Genomic DNA, 15,918 nt, shown 5'->3' on the forward strand with positions numbered 1-15,918 from the left:
GAGACCCGGGTTTAATCCCTGGGTCAGGAAGATCCTCTGGAGAAGGAACTGGCAACCCACTCCAGTACTCTTGCCTGGAAAATCCCATGGACAGAGGAGCATAGTAGGCTCCTACAGTCCATGGGGTCGCAAAGAGTAGGACATGACTGAGCAACTTCACTCTCTCTCACTCTCTGTGCTCTGAAAAAAAAAAAAAAAAAGGACAAAACAGGCCTTTGGACAGTTAGATAGTTTCAGGTAAAAATTTTCTTTGAGTCCTAATTCTTGCATCTTCAAATATCTAGAAAAACACTAAAATTGTTAATGGTGGCAACTACATTGGCTTATATATTAATACCACAGTAAGAGACTAAAGCTACTTAGACAAACAGACCATTGGCTACCTGGCTATAAGTCTCTCTAAAACAGCTGTCTATATTGGGGTTCAGACTCATTCTTCTAAAAGGAAATGGTAAGGTTTATTTTGAGTGTTAAGGTTCAGGTTGGCATTCTTTCAACTACTTCTAACTGAGTTTGTTATACCTACATTCAAAATGTATATAAACATGCCAAATGGCCCCATTCTTATAAACAGGGCAGCCCAAGCATTGACTCTGTCTAGACCAGGATCAAAGTTACTACAAAATGTGACCTGATTCTTATTCTTGGTTGGACCCCTGACTATAATAATTCCTTTACTGATTTTTGGTCTCTGCATTTTTAATCTATTTGTTTAGTTTGTTCTTTCTAAAGGATACAACGGTTTCCCAGACAAAGTAATGGTGATGCAGAGATTCTGGTTACTCTTCAAAATAGACTCCCCGACACGACTGAGCGACTTCACTTTGACTTTTCACTTTCATGCATTGGAGGAGGAAATGGCAACCCACTCCAGTGTTCTTGCCTGGAGAATCTCATGGACAGAGGAGCCTGGTGGGCTGCTGTCTATGGGGTCGCACAGAGTCGGACACGATTGAAGCGACTTAGCAGCAGCAGATATTCCACTCTGGTCGTAGACACAATTGTGGTTTATAAGCTCTCCTTGGTGGAAAACTATCTTGACTTTTGTAACTGTAATCATATTATTCTTACTGTTTGCTCCTCATATCTATAACTGTATAATGAATTTTGTATCTAAGAAGCTTGAGGCATTTAAGTTACAAATGATTGTTCAAGCTCCTATGATTACCACAGGCTTTTCCAACTATTACTTGGGGCCTCTGGATCAGACATCCTCAGTATGAGGGTAAGGAGAATATGGTGCCTCAGCAATTTAGGGTCTGCGCGCCTTACCAGCAGGAAGAAGTTACAGAAAGATTTCTCCGCCCCCTTTCCTGGCAACCATATTCTCCTAAAAGAAAAAGGGTGGAATGAAAGAGCTAAAGCTAAAGGCAGTCCAAGGCCCTTTAAGGAGGAGGTGAACATTCTCTCATACTTTCTTTAAGCCTTGTACAACAATGTATCTTACCCAAGAACTGGCCTTTCTTTAGGTCCAGAACTAATGATCACATAGCACAGTGTCTTACTCCTGGAAATGCTTTTCTTAGGCTATGTGTTAATGATTATAATTGTAACAAATCTTGCCTGGGAACCTGTTTCTCAAGACTTGTACCCTTGATTACACAGCAACAGTATATCTACCCCAGAGATGTTGCCCAGAAAGTGTTCTCCCAGGCTAATCTTGTGCCAAAGTTATCTCAGGATGTGTTCCTTGGGAAAGGGTCTGGTGGAACTTTTACAACCTTGAAGTATTCTTTTTATCTATTTTCAGCAGCTAGTTGAAAACTATATAAGACCCGTTTGAATTAGTGAAGTGGGTACTCTCCTACCCTCTTCTGATATCTATGTCAGAAGCTTTCTCTGTCCTGTCACTTTAAATAAAAATTTTCACACAAAGCTCTGAGTGACTGAGACCTGTCTTTTGTCCTGGGATTAAATTTTCTCCTTCAGAGACCACGAATCTGGCGGCACTGTTCACTGTTCACTGTAAGCTATCAAAAGAAGATAGAGAAGGGAGTGAAAAAAGATTGGAGAGCTATCAGATTGTGGAACAAAGTCTGAACCTGAGTGAAGGAGATGAAGAGGGAAAGATGGGAGCATGTAGCTCTTACACCACAGTGAAATCTAAGGAAGTTTTAACAAGACCATTGGGGAGTCCATGAGCCAAATTCAGTCATCAGATGAGTCCCATGCCTCCAACAATAGGCCTGCCTGACTATCCCTGCTGCTGTCAGTCATCAGAAAGTAGTGATTAATTTCAGGGTAGCAGCTGGGCCCTTGGCCAATGACTCTTTCAGCAGTTGGGGGTCTGCAAGGCATATTGTCATGACAGTCATAGGATTCCTATGAAATTCACACATTTGATATTTAAGATATGTATTTTTTGAGAATTATACCTCATATACTTTATGGAAATCATATATTGCCAACATTTCTGATGTTTTTCAGGAGGGAAGATGAGTCCCTGCCAATATTCCACTGAAGAAACTAATAAAATACTGTGCAAGACATATGACTAAACATGAAATACAATATCTGCAAAGTGGCTTCTCTTGCTTTTCTTTTCTTTCATCAGTTCAGTTCAGTTCAGTTGCTCAGTCATGTCCGACTCTTTGCAACCCCATGAATTGTAGCACGCCAGGCCTCCCTGTCCATCACCATCTCCCAGAGTTCACTCAAACTCACGTCCATCGAGTCAGTGATGCCATCCAGCCATCTCATCCTCTGTCGTCCCCTTCTCCTCTTGCCCCCAATCCCTCCCAGCATCAGAGTCTTTTCCAATGAGTCAATCCTTTGCATGAGGTGGCCAAAGTACTGGAGTTTCAGCTTTAGCATCATTCCTTCCAAAGAAATCCCAGGGCTGATCTCCTTTAGAATGGACTGGTTGGATCTCCTTGCAGTCCAAGGGACTCTCAAGAGTCTTCTCCAACACCACAGTTCAAAAGCATCAATTCTTCAGTGCTCAGCTTTCTTCACAGTCCAACTCTTTCATATTGATTTCCAAAAGGGAAGGGTTCATGCCTGAGTCTGCATGTTTGCCACAACCCACAACCAAAAAAGAGAATGAAAAAATGGTGATCCACAGTCGTGGTTCTGTCACACACACGTGGTGAAACACTGGAAATGTTACGTCACCTGGGCTTTAGGTTTCTCCTTATTGAAATGCTATGGCTGGATTAGATTATCTCTGAGCTCTCTTTCAGCTCAGAAATGTTGAGTGTTGAATGCTCTCCACTGAAATATCAAATAATAGCTCAAGAAGCTAACATATGGATTCAATGTACTTATAATTTGGAGAAGTACCAAACATTTTGTTAAAATATGTAGAGGAAATTAAGCATATTGCCTTAATGATCCATGAAACCCACATGATTGTGTAGGGTCTGGGCAGGAAATCAGTCATAGAAATGGTTGCCTTAGCTGACATATGTTCCAGAGTTAAGGCTGTTCCAGACCTGAGCCGCACAGCAAGGAACCACAAGTTCCTATCAACTGAGGGTCTTGTTGAATGTGTGCAGGCTACACTGTCCTTCAGTCTCTGATCTGCTAGATTAAACCTAAAAATAATCATTCTCAGACTATGAAGCAAATAGAAAGGGTGTTTTGATGTTTTTGATGGAACAGATTTTAAAAATATGCCCCACATTTGAAGATTTTTGCCTGATGCATTTTGGATCTAAAATGGGTAGTTGGTTCTGAGGCTGTTCTGACTTTTTCCATGAATTAACTGGCTGAAGAGAGAAGGATTTCAGGTTCCAAGAAGTTTTCTTAGATAAAGAAATTTTTATAAAATCATCCTGAATCCACATTTGGAGGTCTATAGCTATTTTAATTCACCAAACTTGATCAAAATACAGTAGGCTTTAATTAAATCAAAACACTATTACAATTATGTTTTAAATGTTAGAAATCAACAAAATGTAATTTCTCAGAGAAATAAATTCTTCAGAGGAGAACTAAATAATGCACAAATAATGGCAATCAGAAGTAACAGACCTAATGATGGCCAAGATTTATTCTTGGAAAATTGACATGCTTTAAGAGCATACTACCTAAAAGTTTTAGGCGCAGTCTCATAATATAACTTACTGATATGTGGAGTGGGAAATCTGATCAATATTCATAGCAAGAGTAAACACACCTTCATTATGAATTAGAGGAAGAATTGGCTCAATTAACTGGAGACAATAATTCATAAGGTATTTTTGATGTATCTTGTAATTCTACAACTAATGATGAAAATAAAGGACAACATTTAGTTAAGTCAGTTTCTGTGATAAAACATTATTTATTAAGGCAACAAAGATAATGGGGAACAAGCCTGAGATAATACCACTGAAAATCTTACCAAGAATTAGACTGAATATAATTTGATTAAAAGACCACTGAGAATCCCCAGGGAATTTGACTTTGGAGGCCAGTGGGATTTGATTACAGAACTACACAGTACTGGGGAAACAGATTCTTGGAGGGCACAAACAAAACCTTGTGCTCACCAGGACCCAGAAGAAAGGAGCAGTGACCCCAGAAAAGACTGACCCTAACTTGCTTGTGAGTGCTCAGGAGTCTCTGGCAGAGGCGTGGGTGACAGTGGCCAGCTGCAGGGTGGGGGGCACAATGTGCAAGGAGTGCCTGCACAGGACCTTTTGAAGGAGGTCGCCACTACCTTCATTACCTCCACCATAGTTTGGTTTCAGGTCAAACAACAAGGAGGGAACACAATCCCACCCATCAACAGAAAATTGGATTAAAGATTTACTGAGCTTGGCCTTGCCCATCAGAACAAGACCCAGTTTCCCCCACAGTCAGTCTCCGTCATCAGGAAGCCTCTTATTCTTATCTGTCAGAGGGAAGATAGAATGAAAATCACAATCACAGAAAACTAATCAAACTGATCACATGGACCACAGCCTTTCCTAACTCAATGAAACTATAAGCCATGCCATGTAGGGCCACTCAAGACTGACAGGTCATGGTGGAAAGTTCTGACAAAAACGTGGTCCACTGGAGAAGGGAATGGCAAAGCACATCACTATTCTTGCTTTGAGAACCTCATGAACAGTATGAAAAGGCAAAAAGATATGACACTGAAAGATAAACTTGTCAGGTCAGTAGGTGTCAAATATGCTACTGGAGAAGAGTGGAGAAATAACTCCAGAAAGAATGAAGAGATGGAGCCAAAGTGAAAACAAAGCCCAGTTGTGGATATGACTGGTGATGGAAGTAGAGTCTGATGCTATAAAGAACAATATTGCATAGGAACCTGGAATGTTAGGTCCATGAATCAAGGTAAATTGGAAGTAGTCAAACAGGAGATGGAAAGAGGGAACATTGACATTTTAGGAATAAGTGAACTAAAATGGACTGGAATGGGGGAATTAATGCAGATGACCATTATATCTACTACTGTGGGCAAGAATCTCTTAGAAGAAATGTAGTAGCCCTTATAGTCAACAAAAGAGTCTGAAATGCAGCACTTGGGTGAAATCTCAAAAACAACAGAATGATCTCTGTTCATTTCAAAGGCAAGCCATTCAATATCACAGCAATCCAAGTCTATGCCCCAACCAGTAATGCTGAAGAAGCTGAAGCTGAACGGTTCTATGAAAACCTACAAGACCTTCTAGAACTAACACCCCCAAAAGATGTCCTTTTCATCACAAGGGACTGGAGTACAAAAGTAGGAAGTCAAATAACACCTGGAGTAACAGGCAAGTTTGGCTTGTAGTAGAAAATGAAGCAAGGCAAAGACTAACAGAGTTTTGCTAAAAGAAGGCACTGGTCATGGCAAACACCCTCTTCCAACAACACAGGAGAAGACTCGATACATGGACATCACCAGATGGAAAATAACAAAATCAGGTCAATTATATTTCTTGCAGCCAAAGATGGGGAAGCTCTATACAGTCAGTAAAAACAAGACCGGGAGCTGACTGTGGCTCAGATCATAAACTCTTTATTGATAAATTCAGACCGAAATTAAAGAAAGTAAGGAAAACCACTAGACCATTTAGATATCACCTAAATCAAATCCCTTATGATTATAGAGTGGAAGTGACAAATAGATTCAAAGGAGTAGATCTGATAGACAGAGTGCCTAAAGAACTATGGATGGAGGTTTGTGACATTGTACAGGAGGCAGAGATCAAGATCACCCCCGGGAAAAAGAAATGCAAAGAGGCAAAATGGCTACCTGAGGAAGCCTTAGAAATAACTGAGAAAAGAAAAGAAGCTAAAGGAAAAAGAGAAAAGGAAAGATACCCCCATTTGAATGCAGAGTTCCAATGAATAGTAAACAGAGATAAGAAAGCCTTCCTCAGTGATCAGTGCAAAGAAATAGAGGAAAACAATAGAATGGGAAAGCCTAGAGATCTCTTCAAGAAAATTAGAGATACCAAAGGAATATTTCATGAAAAGATGAGCACAATAAAGGACAAAATTGGTATGGACCTAACAAAAGAAGAAGATATTAAGATGAGGTGGCAAGAATACACAGAAAAACTGTACAAAAAAGATTTCCATGGCCCAGATAATCATGATGGTGTGATCACTGACCTAGAGCCAGACATCCTGGAACACAAGTTCAGGTGGGCCTTAGGAAGCATCACTATGAACAAAGATAGTGGAAGTGATGGAATTCCAGTTGAGTTATTTCAAATCCTAAAAAATGATGCTGTAAAAGTGTTGCATTCAATATGCCAGCAAATTTGGAAAACTCAGCAGTGGCCACAGGACTGGAAAAGGTGATTTTTCATTCCAATCCCAATTAAAGGCAATGCCAAAGAATGTTCAAACTACCGCACAATTGCACTCATCTCACATGCTAGCAAGTAATGCTCAAAATTCTCCAGGCCAAGCTTCAACAGTACATGAATGGTGAACTTCCAGGTGTTCAAGCCAGATTTAGGAAAGACAGAGGAACAGAGATAAAATTGCCAACATCCATTGGATCATTGAAAAAGGAAGAAAGATCCAGAAAAACATCTACTTCTGTTTTATTGACTATGCCAAAGTCTTTGACTGTGTGGATCACAACAAACTGGAAAATACTTCAAGACATGGGAATATCAGACCACCTTACCTGCTTCCTGAGAAATCTTTATGCAGGTCAAGAAGCAACGATTAGAACTGGACATGGAACAACAGACTGGTTCCACATTGAGAAAGCAGTACGTCAAGGCTGTATATTGTCACCTTGCTTATTTAACTTATATGCAGAGTACATCATGCAAAATGCCAGGCTGGATGAAGCGCAAACAGGAATCAAGATTGCCAGGAGAAATATCAATAACCTCAGATATACAGATGACACCACCCTTATGGCAGAAAGTGAAGAACTAAAGAGCCTCTTGATGACAGTGAAAGAGGAGAGTGAAAAAGTTGGCTTACAACTCAACATTCAAGAAACTAAGAATATAGCATCTGTGTCCCCTCACTTCATGGCAAATAGAAGGGGAAACAATGGTAACAGTGACAGACTTTATTTTGGAGGGCTCCAAAATCACTGCAGATGGTGACTGCAGCCATGACATTAAAAGATGCTTGCTCCTTGGAAGAAAAGCTATGACCAACCTAGAAAGCATGTTAAAAAGCAGAGATATTACCTTGCCGAAAAAGGTCCATCAAATCAAAGGTGTGGTTTTTCAGTAGTCATGTATAGATGTGAGAGTTGGACTATAAAGAAAACTGAGCACCAAAGAATCGATGCTTTTGAACTGTGGTGTTGGAGAAGACTCTTGAGAGTCCCTTGGACTGCAAGGAGATCCAACCAGTCCATCCTAAAGGAAATCAGTCCTGAATATTCGTTGGAAGGACTGATGCCGAAGCTGAAACTACAATACTTTGGCCACCTGATGCAAAGAACTGACTGATTGTAAAAGATCCTGATGCTGGGAAAGATTGAAGGCAGGAGGAGAAGGAGATGACAGAGGATGAGATGGTTGGATGGCATCACCAACTCAATGGACATGAATTCGTTCAAGTTCCTGGAGTTTGTGATGGACAGGGGAACCTGGAATGCTGCAGTTCATGGGGTCACAAAGAGTCAGACACGACTGAGTGACTGAACTGAACTGAACTGAAAAGACAACAGACAAAAGACATTGCCAGCCGTCTCCTGTACCTGGTTGAAATACCTGTAATATTTCTTTAATACATTCAAAGCAATTAAGAAAACAAAAGGGCAGCTACCTGTTTTTCGGTGTTCACCAAAAGAGCCACCTTGTTCTTATCTGTCTTGGTCTTGTTATCAACAGACTTAATAAAGTTCTAATTTGAAGTAACTGGCCAGGAATTATGAAAGTGACCAAAAAGGAGAAGACCCAAGCCAGTGAATGATTATCATAGGCACTCACTCACCTAAAGTTAGAGTCTTTATAGAAACTGAAAGAAAGTGAATTTATATTCCAGTCTGTACTATCAAATATTAAGCTACTCTGAGATACATGGTAACTGGGTTCTAGACCTGACCCTGCTGTGAACTCACTGGCACATGTCACTTAGGCCTTTTGGGTTCCAGCAGCATCTGTAAAAGTGAGAACCTCACACGTGGGAGCTCTTCCTTCTACCAATCACCCTATCTCTTTGACTCTAATACTTCAAGACCATCACCGTACAGTCCAGAGCACATATGCAGGAATAGTGGAACAGCTAATAGGAAAAACCAGCACTAACTCATCTAGCGTCTTAAGTCTCAGCCATTTTTAAAAAGACTTTTTCTTGATGTGGACCATTTTTAAAGTATTTATTGAATTTGTTACACTATTGCTTCTGTTTTATGCTTTTTTTGTGTGTGGGCACAAAACATGTGGGATCTTAGCATCTTGACCAGGGATTAGACCTGCAACCCCTGCACTGGAAGGCCAAGTTGTAACCACTGGACTACCTCAGGAGGAGGAGGACCTGAGGAGTCCCTCTCAGTGGTTTTTGTTGAAGAGTTTTTGCTAATCATCCACCTTTATGAGCTTTAGCCAGTTTTTCCTGCTAGGCAGTTCCTCATTTTATTTCTAAGCAGAACTACACATCAGAAACCTTTTTGTTGCAAACCAATGACCCTCGGGTTAACCAGCCTTCTGAGGTGTTTTGTTTGGTCCTAAAGAACTGTACTCAGCTTGAAAGGCAAGGTCACTGGGCAAGAGCTTTGTAGTACAGGCAGCTGCCCCCTTCTTGTACTGATGATTCACGCTTGACCTCTGTAGACCTGAATTTTCATCCCTTACACGGAGATAAGCTTTGCTTTTACATAAACCAGGAAAAGTACACTGATGCCAGAATATTTTTTAAAAAATTATTTTCAAATAATTAGTACTTTTCCCTTCTCCCTCAAAACTTCAGGGAACCATACGTGCTTAGCGACACAACACTAAGAAGGGACATACACACACACAGAGACTCAAACACACAAAAATAATTCTACTTCGATGATGTTATATAGAGTTTTGCAGTTAGAAAAATATCAAAAATAATCTCAATTTTTAGCCCATACATATGTTTTGGTTGTTTTGGTAAACAAAATCTTCTTTGAACTTAAAAAAGATGGAGAAAATGGGATAGAGACTGTTAACTGGAGGAGAACAAAATCTTTCTGAAGCTTCTGAATTGCCAAGGTCACCTTCTGGCCCCAAGTGAAAATCGTTCAGTTGTGTTCGACTCTTTGCTACCCCATGGACTATACAGTCCATGGAATTCTCCAGGCCAGAATACTGGAGAGGGTAGCTGTTCCCTTCTCCAGGGGATCTTTCCAACCCAGGGATTGAACCCAGGTCTCCTGCATTGCAGGTGGATTCTTTACCAGCTGAGCCACAAGGGAAGACCAAGAATACTGGAGTGGGTAGCCTATCCCTTAACCAGTGGATCTTCCTGACCCAGAAATTGAACCGGGGTCTCCTGCATTGCAGGAGGATTCTTTACCAACTGAGCTATCTGGGAAGCCCAGAATCCCTGATATCTGGCCCTGGAATCATGAAATTACTATTATTCTCTTTGCTGAGCAGAAGTTTAGTCATGACTCTCTTAATTGTTTCCCTAAATTTCTACCCTTCACACCCACTTCTTGATTCTGAGTATTCTGCACACAGAGAACCTTTTTCTATGAAATGAGTTACTCCAAATTCTGTACACAATAGAGCTGCCTTAGTTCCTTTGAAAGTGAAAGTGAAGTAGCTCAGTCATGTCCAACTCTTTGTGACCCCATGTACTGTAGCCCACCAGGCTCCTCTGTCTATGGGATTTCCCAGGCAAGAATACTGGAGTGGGTTGCCATTGCCTTCTCCAGGGGATCTTTAGTTCCTTTACTTGGTTACAATTGTTCACTATAAGCTTGTGTCTGTGCAGATTTCAGGACTTAGATATCTTTAGGGATTAATTTCCCTCCTTTCTGTGGAACCAGCACAGAGAAGTCCAAATGTTCTCCTGGGCTGATTAACTACTTTGGGAGCCCGGCATCTCAGAGTAGAAAGAGTTCTTAAAGGTCATGTAGTATAACCATTCATCAGACACTTAAACCTCATCTGTCATTTAATGGTAGTTAAAATATGGCATGTTTATTTATCTTTACTGAAAAAGGACTGATGCTGAAGCTGAAACTCCAATACTTTGGCCACCTGATGCAAAGAACTGACTAATTAGAAAAGACCTTGATGTGGGGAAGGATTGAAGGCAGGAAGAGAAGGGGACGACAGAAGATGAGACAGTTGGATAGCATTACCGACTCAATGGACATGAGTCTGAGCAAGCTCTGAAAGCTGGTGATGGACAGGGAAGCCTGGCGTGCAATAGTCATGGGGTTGCAAAGAGTCAGACATGACTGAGTGACTGAACTGACTGAGTGACTGAAAAAGAATTCTCTCTGGTAAAGCATGCCACACCAGATCAAGGCAGCCTTGTTAAGTCTTACTGTGAGCTCACATCACTTCCTATTTCTACTCATATCGTCAGTTCTGTACTTATTGTGCCTAAAGTGACATTTCTTAATACATTTTGATGTCCCTGCATTACTGCCTGTTTCTGCACCCTAGAAATTTCTAATCCCTTCAAGTCATTGCTTCCCCAGTTTGATGGTTCTTTGGTAAATTTGGTCCAATCAATTTTTGCCAAAAAATAATGCCCAACTCAGGCTACTCAGGCAGCCCTAGCGATAAAGAACCCTCCTGCCAATGCAGGAGACATAAGAGACTCGGGTTTGATCCCTGGATCAGGAAGCTCCTCTGGAGGAGGGCATGGTAACCCACTCCAATATTATTGCCTGGAGAATCTCATGGACAGAGGAGCCTGTTGGGCTACAGTCCACATGGTCGCAGAGTCAGACATGACTGAAGCGACTTAGCATGCATGCACAATACCCAGTTCAGAATAGGACACTTTCTAAGACTTGAGTTCCTGGACAGAAATTCCAGCTTCGTCCTGGATGTACTAATATCTAAATCACATTTCTGGGCAAGGGCTCATCCTTAACAGTTCTGTAAAACACTGGGGGGTTAATGAAGCCAGACACAGCTGTTAAAGTTTCCTTCCTGGAGAAATTTACCTGAGATTCATATCTCTTTCCCTACTCTTCAAAACTGAACAAAACTATTAACAAAATGAAAATGAAAATCTGGTTCATTTATGTTTCAGGCTAAAAATTTTATTCAGTTTTTTTATACCTGCAATTTCTTCATTAATATTTAATTTAGATTTGAGTAATGTACTCGGTTTTATTTGTGTGTGTTGCAGATATTTTTATCTGCTGAAATGTTTTGATTATTATTATATATTCTATTCTAGCATTTTGTAGGAATGTCACTTCCATTTCCTACTCATTTTATCCCCATCCTCCCAGACTAGCCCAGAGCAGTTGTATGTGGAGATAGCTGACTAGGTTTTCAGGCTAATTTGGTTTCTTATTCTTAGTATACTCTTATGGCTCACAGCTACAGCCAGGTTGCAGTCAAACTGAACATGTGGAAGCTGGTGGAGTGCAGGATGGGCTGTACTAAGGAGACATGGGAGAATTCATGCTCTGCAGGTTCACAAAACTCACAATAAAAAAACAATTCTAACTATGTATGTTGTGTACATCCTCAGTCATGTCTGACTCTTTGCAATCCCATGGACAGTGGCCCAGAAGGCTCTTCTGTCCATGGGGTTTCCCAAGCAAGAATACTGGAGTGAGTTGCCATTTCCTTCTCTAGGGGATCTTCCTGACCCAGGGATCGAACCCATGTCTTCCACATCCCCTGCATTAGTAAATGGATTCTTTACCATTACACTACCCAGGAAGCCTAACAATGCATGGTAACAGATGTTAATTAAACAATGTGGTGATCACATGCCAATAGTATATACAAAATATATTTCTTAATTTAAAAAAATAATTCAGGAAACCCAGTATCTTCAGAAAGCAGAGAGAAAGCAAAGAATCTACCCTCATATGATCTCAAACTCATCATCATATTAATCAGGTTGGGCCCTGAATAAATGACTTCTTCCCCCTCCCCCAGCCTGCCTCCATCTCCTGCCCACCCCCACCCCCACCTCAGCAAAAACATTTCCAGAAATGCTAGTACTCCCCTTCTGCCACCAGCTTATCAGGGGTTGAAAGTTGTGTGGCAGGAAAGTATCTTCATCTCTGTTCTAGCCTGTTCACAGATGATCTCATTTCATCTGCACAAAAGACCTGCAAAGCAGTTACTGTTAGTCTCATTTTCCAGATTAGGTAGTTGAGGTTCAGAAAGGTGAAAAAAATTATCCAGAATATTACAGCTACTAAGGTTATTAATAATGGTGCTCTCATGGGGTCATGTTCCACCTCCCTGGAAAGCTATGCTTTTTTTTTCTTCTAATTGCACTAAATTACCATGAATCCTATTTTTCTAAGAATATGTCCTTTATACAACAACGACAACAAAAAGGAAGCAGTATCACATGCTTCAAGGGAAAACAAAAACAAACAAACAAGACACAGTGAAATCTCTCACCCCAGATCAGGACGCTGCAAACTTTTTCTCTAAAGGGCTAGATAAATATTTTAGGCTTTGCTGAGTACGTGATCTCTGTGACACCTCTGAAACGCTGCCAAGGTGGGATGAAAGCAGCAATAGACAAGAAGGAAACAAATGAAAGCACCTGAAAAACATTAGTCACAAAAACACTTTTTACAAAGCTTTATTTACAAAAGCAGGTGTGAATTTGAACCTCTCCTGGGGATCCATACAGCCCGGAAGAACTGGGTTGCCCACAAAGACCTCTTTCCTCCCTGTCACCATGCTATGCGGCCATGCAAAAGCATGGGAGATCACCTTTTTAGGGGGGACAGGATATCTAATGTGATACATCTGATGAGAAGGGCCAATTCATCAGAAAAGTCCCTGATGCTGGCAAAGACTGAAAGCCAAAGGAGAAGAGGGCGTCAGAGGATGAGATGGTTGAATAGCATCACTGACTCAAGGGACATGACCTTGGGCAAACTCTGGGGGGTAGTGAGGGACAGGATGGCCTGTTGCGCTGCAGTGCATGGGGTCACAAAGAGTCAGACACGACTTAGTGACTCAACAACAACAGGATATCTGAAAGGTCTGACCTGTTTTGCACAAGTCAAGAGAAGCAAACGAGAATTTGCTTCTTCAGTTGTTCAATATGTGCTCTTCATAGATGGCAAACATATTTTCCAAACTTAACGTGAATTTTTTGACAGTTTTTTGAGGAAAACAACTAAATCAAGAATGAGCATAATGTTTTCTAGTTGATTTCAGTAGTACCTTACCCTAATGAGAAATTATGTGCATAACCGCAGGTAGTCTGAAGGTAAACTGCAGGTAATACCTTCATAGTATTTTGTCCCTGTCTTTTAGATAACTTTATTTTCCCTTATTCTTATTCTATTTTCAATTAAGCTTAACAAGGAAGAATAATTTGGGAGAAAAATAAAAATCATGAACTCTACTTTTTTATTTTCAATTTAGAAATCACATCTGTACAATGTTTTCACCCAGAACAAATACATTTTAAAAATAATTAATTAATACTGAGAGGAAAGACAGTGGAACAATAAGTAACTGTCATTGTGTGGCAGGTTGACATTTAAAAGATTTAAATTTAAAATTATATTTTTGAAAGAATATTATTTCTTTACTGTGTTAATTGAACTACCTCCAAGGAACAGCTCAAGGAAGACTCAAAATAAGTTTATCAATGTTTTCTAAAATATCCATGAATGTTATTAACTCTCTTTCCTTGTAATAGGCACAACCACACTTATAACAGACATAAGCCAGCAGTTATTCAATCTTGCTGTCTCTTAACAGATCAACAATGAATTAGGGCTCTTCTGGTGGCTCAGTGATAAAGAATCTGCCTGCCAATGCAGGAGACCTGGGTTCGATTCCTGGGTTGGAAGATCCCCTGGAGAAGGAAATGGCAACCCACTCCAGCATTTTTGCCTGGGAAATCCCATGGACAGAGGAGCCTGGTGGGCTACAGTGCATGGGGTCTCAAAGAGTCAGACACAACTGAGCGACTAAAGAACAGAAGAACAGAAATTCAGAAAATAAACAAGAATTACAAGTATACATTGATTTGATAATCCACAGCAGGAGACAATTACATAAAATCTATCTGGAGATGAACATCATTCTTTTCACAAAAACCACAGTTAAAATTCTTCCAAAATTATATAAGTTACACAAGAAGAATGGATGGCCATATTTTCCATTTTCCTAGAAAATTTTTAGTGTTTGATAGGCCAGCCAATGGAGATATTTCATGGAGGATTTTGGCAAGGGCCTAATTGAGTTTTTCTGGGGCTATCAGTTGACTCTTCTGGATTTTCCCAATCATCATCATAAACTTTTTAAACTGATTATTTTGTGATATTTTGTACACTTGCAAAGAAAATAATAAGCTCTCCATAGATATGTCTTCCAGTTTTACAAAGCATTTAAATTAACCAGCATATTTAGCTGTTAATCTACTAAAGAATTACCTGTAGCTTTTATTACTTCGGTTCAGTTGCTCAGTCATGTCCAACTCTTTGTAACCTCATGAACCGCAGCACGCCAGGCCTCTCTGTCCATTCACCAACTCCCGGAGTCCACCCAAACTCATGTCCATCGAGTCAGTGATGCCATCCAACCATCTCATCCTCTGTCGTCCTCTTCTCCTCCTGCCCTCAATCTTTCCCAATACCAGGGTCTTTTCAAATGAGTCAGCTCTTCACATCAGGTGGCCAAAGTATTGGAGTTTCAGCTTCAACATCAGTCCTCCAATGAACACCCAGGACTGATCTCCTTTAGGATGGACTGGTTGGATCACTTTTAGAGTAATGTTTAAAATTAATGAATTTGTTTACTTTTTAAAGAGTCAAAGAAATAAAAACCTCTTTGATTCCTTAGCATCCCAAAGTCATGAATTATTCCCAAATCATCAGTGTATCTGTTTAGCCTTACTAGTTAACACATTAATATGCTTTACAGAGTGACACAAGTTTGGCTAAATTAAACAAAATATGCTTTTCATGAAGAACTGGATACTATAAGGAAGTATAGAATAGTTATTGTATATTTACTATTACTGCCCTTTTCATTTTTATAGAGGTGGTGGTTTAGACACTAAGTGTGTCCGACTCTTATGACCCCAAGGACTGTATAGCCCGCTAGTTTCCTCCGTCCATGTGATTTCCCAGGCAAGAATACTGGCGTGGGTTGCCATTTCCCTCTCCACATTTATATAGTAAGCCCTGTCAGTAAATAATATTAATTTAGGATCGGGTAAAGGAAGCTTCAAAAGCTCTGTTTTGTGAATGGACACAAATTGAACAAACACAGTCATAACATTCTCTTTCATTGGATAAGATTAGTAAGGAAGGAGGATTGATTGTTACACTAGTTATGTGCAAACAGTTAAACAGTTATATGAAAAAGAAAAAGTAAAAGTATTTCATAAAGCTGAAACAAATGCAAAAAA

This window comes from Bubalus kerabau, chromosome 3 (genome assembly GCF_029407905.1).
Source record: "Bubalus kerabau isolate K-KA32 ecotype Philippines breed swamp buffalo chromosome 3, PCC_UOA_SB_1v2, whole genome shotgun sequence".
Taxonomy (NCBI): domain Eukaryota; kingdom Metazoa; phylum Chordata; class Mammalia; order Artiodactyla; family Bovidae; genus Bubalus; species Bubalus kerabau.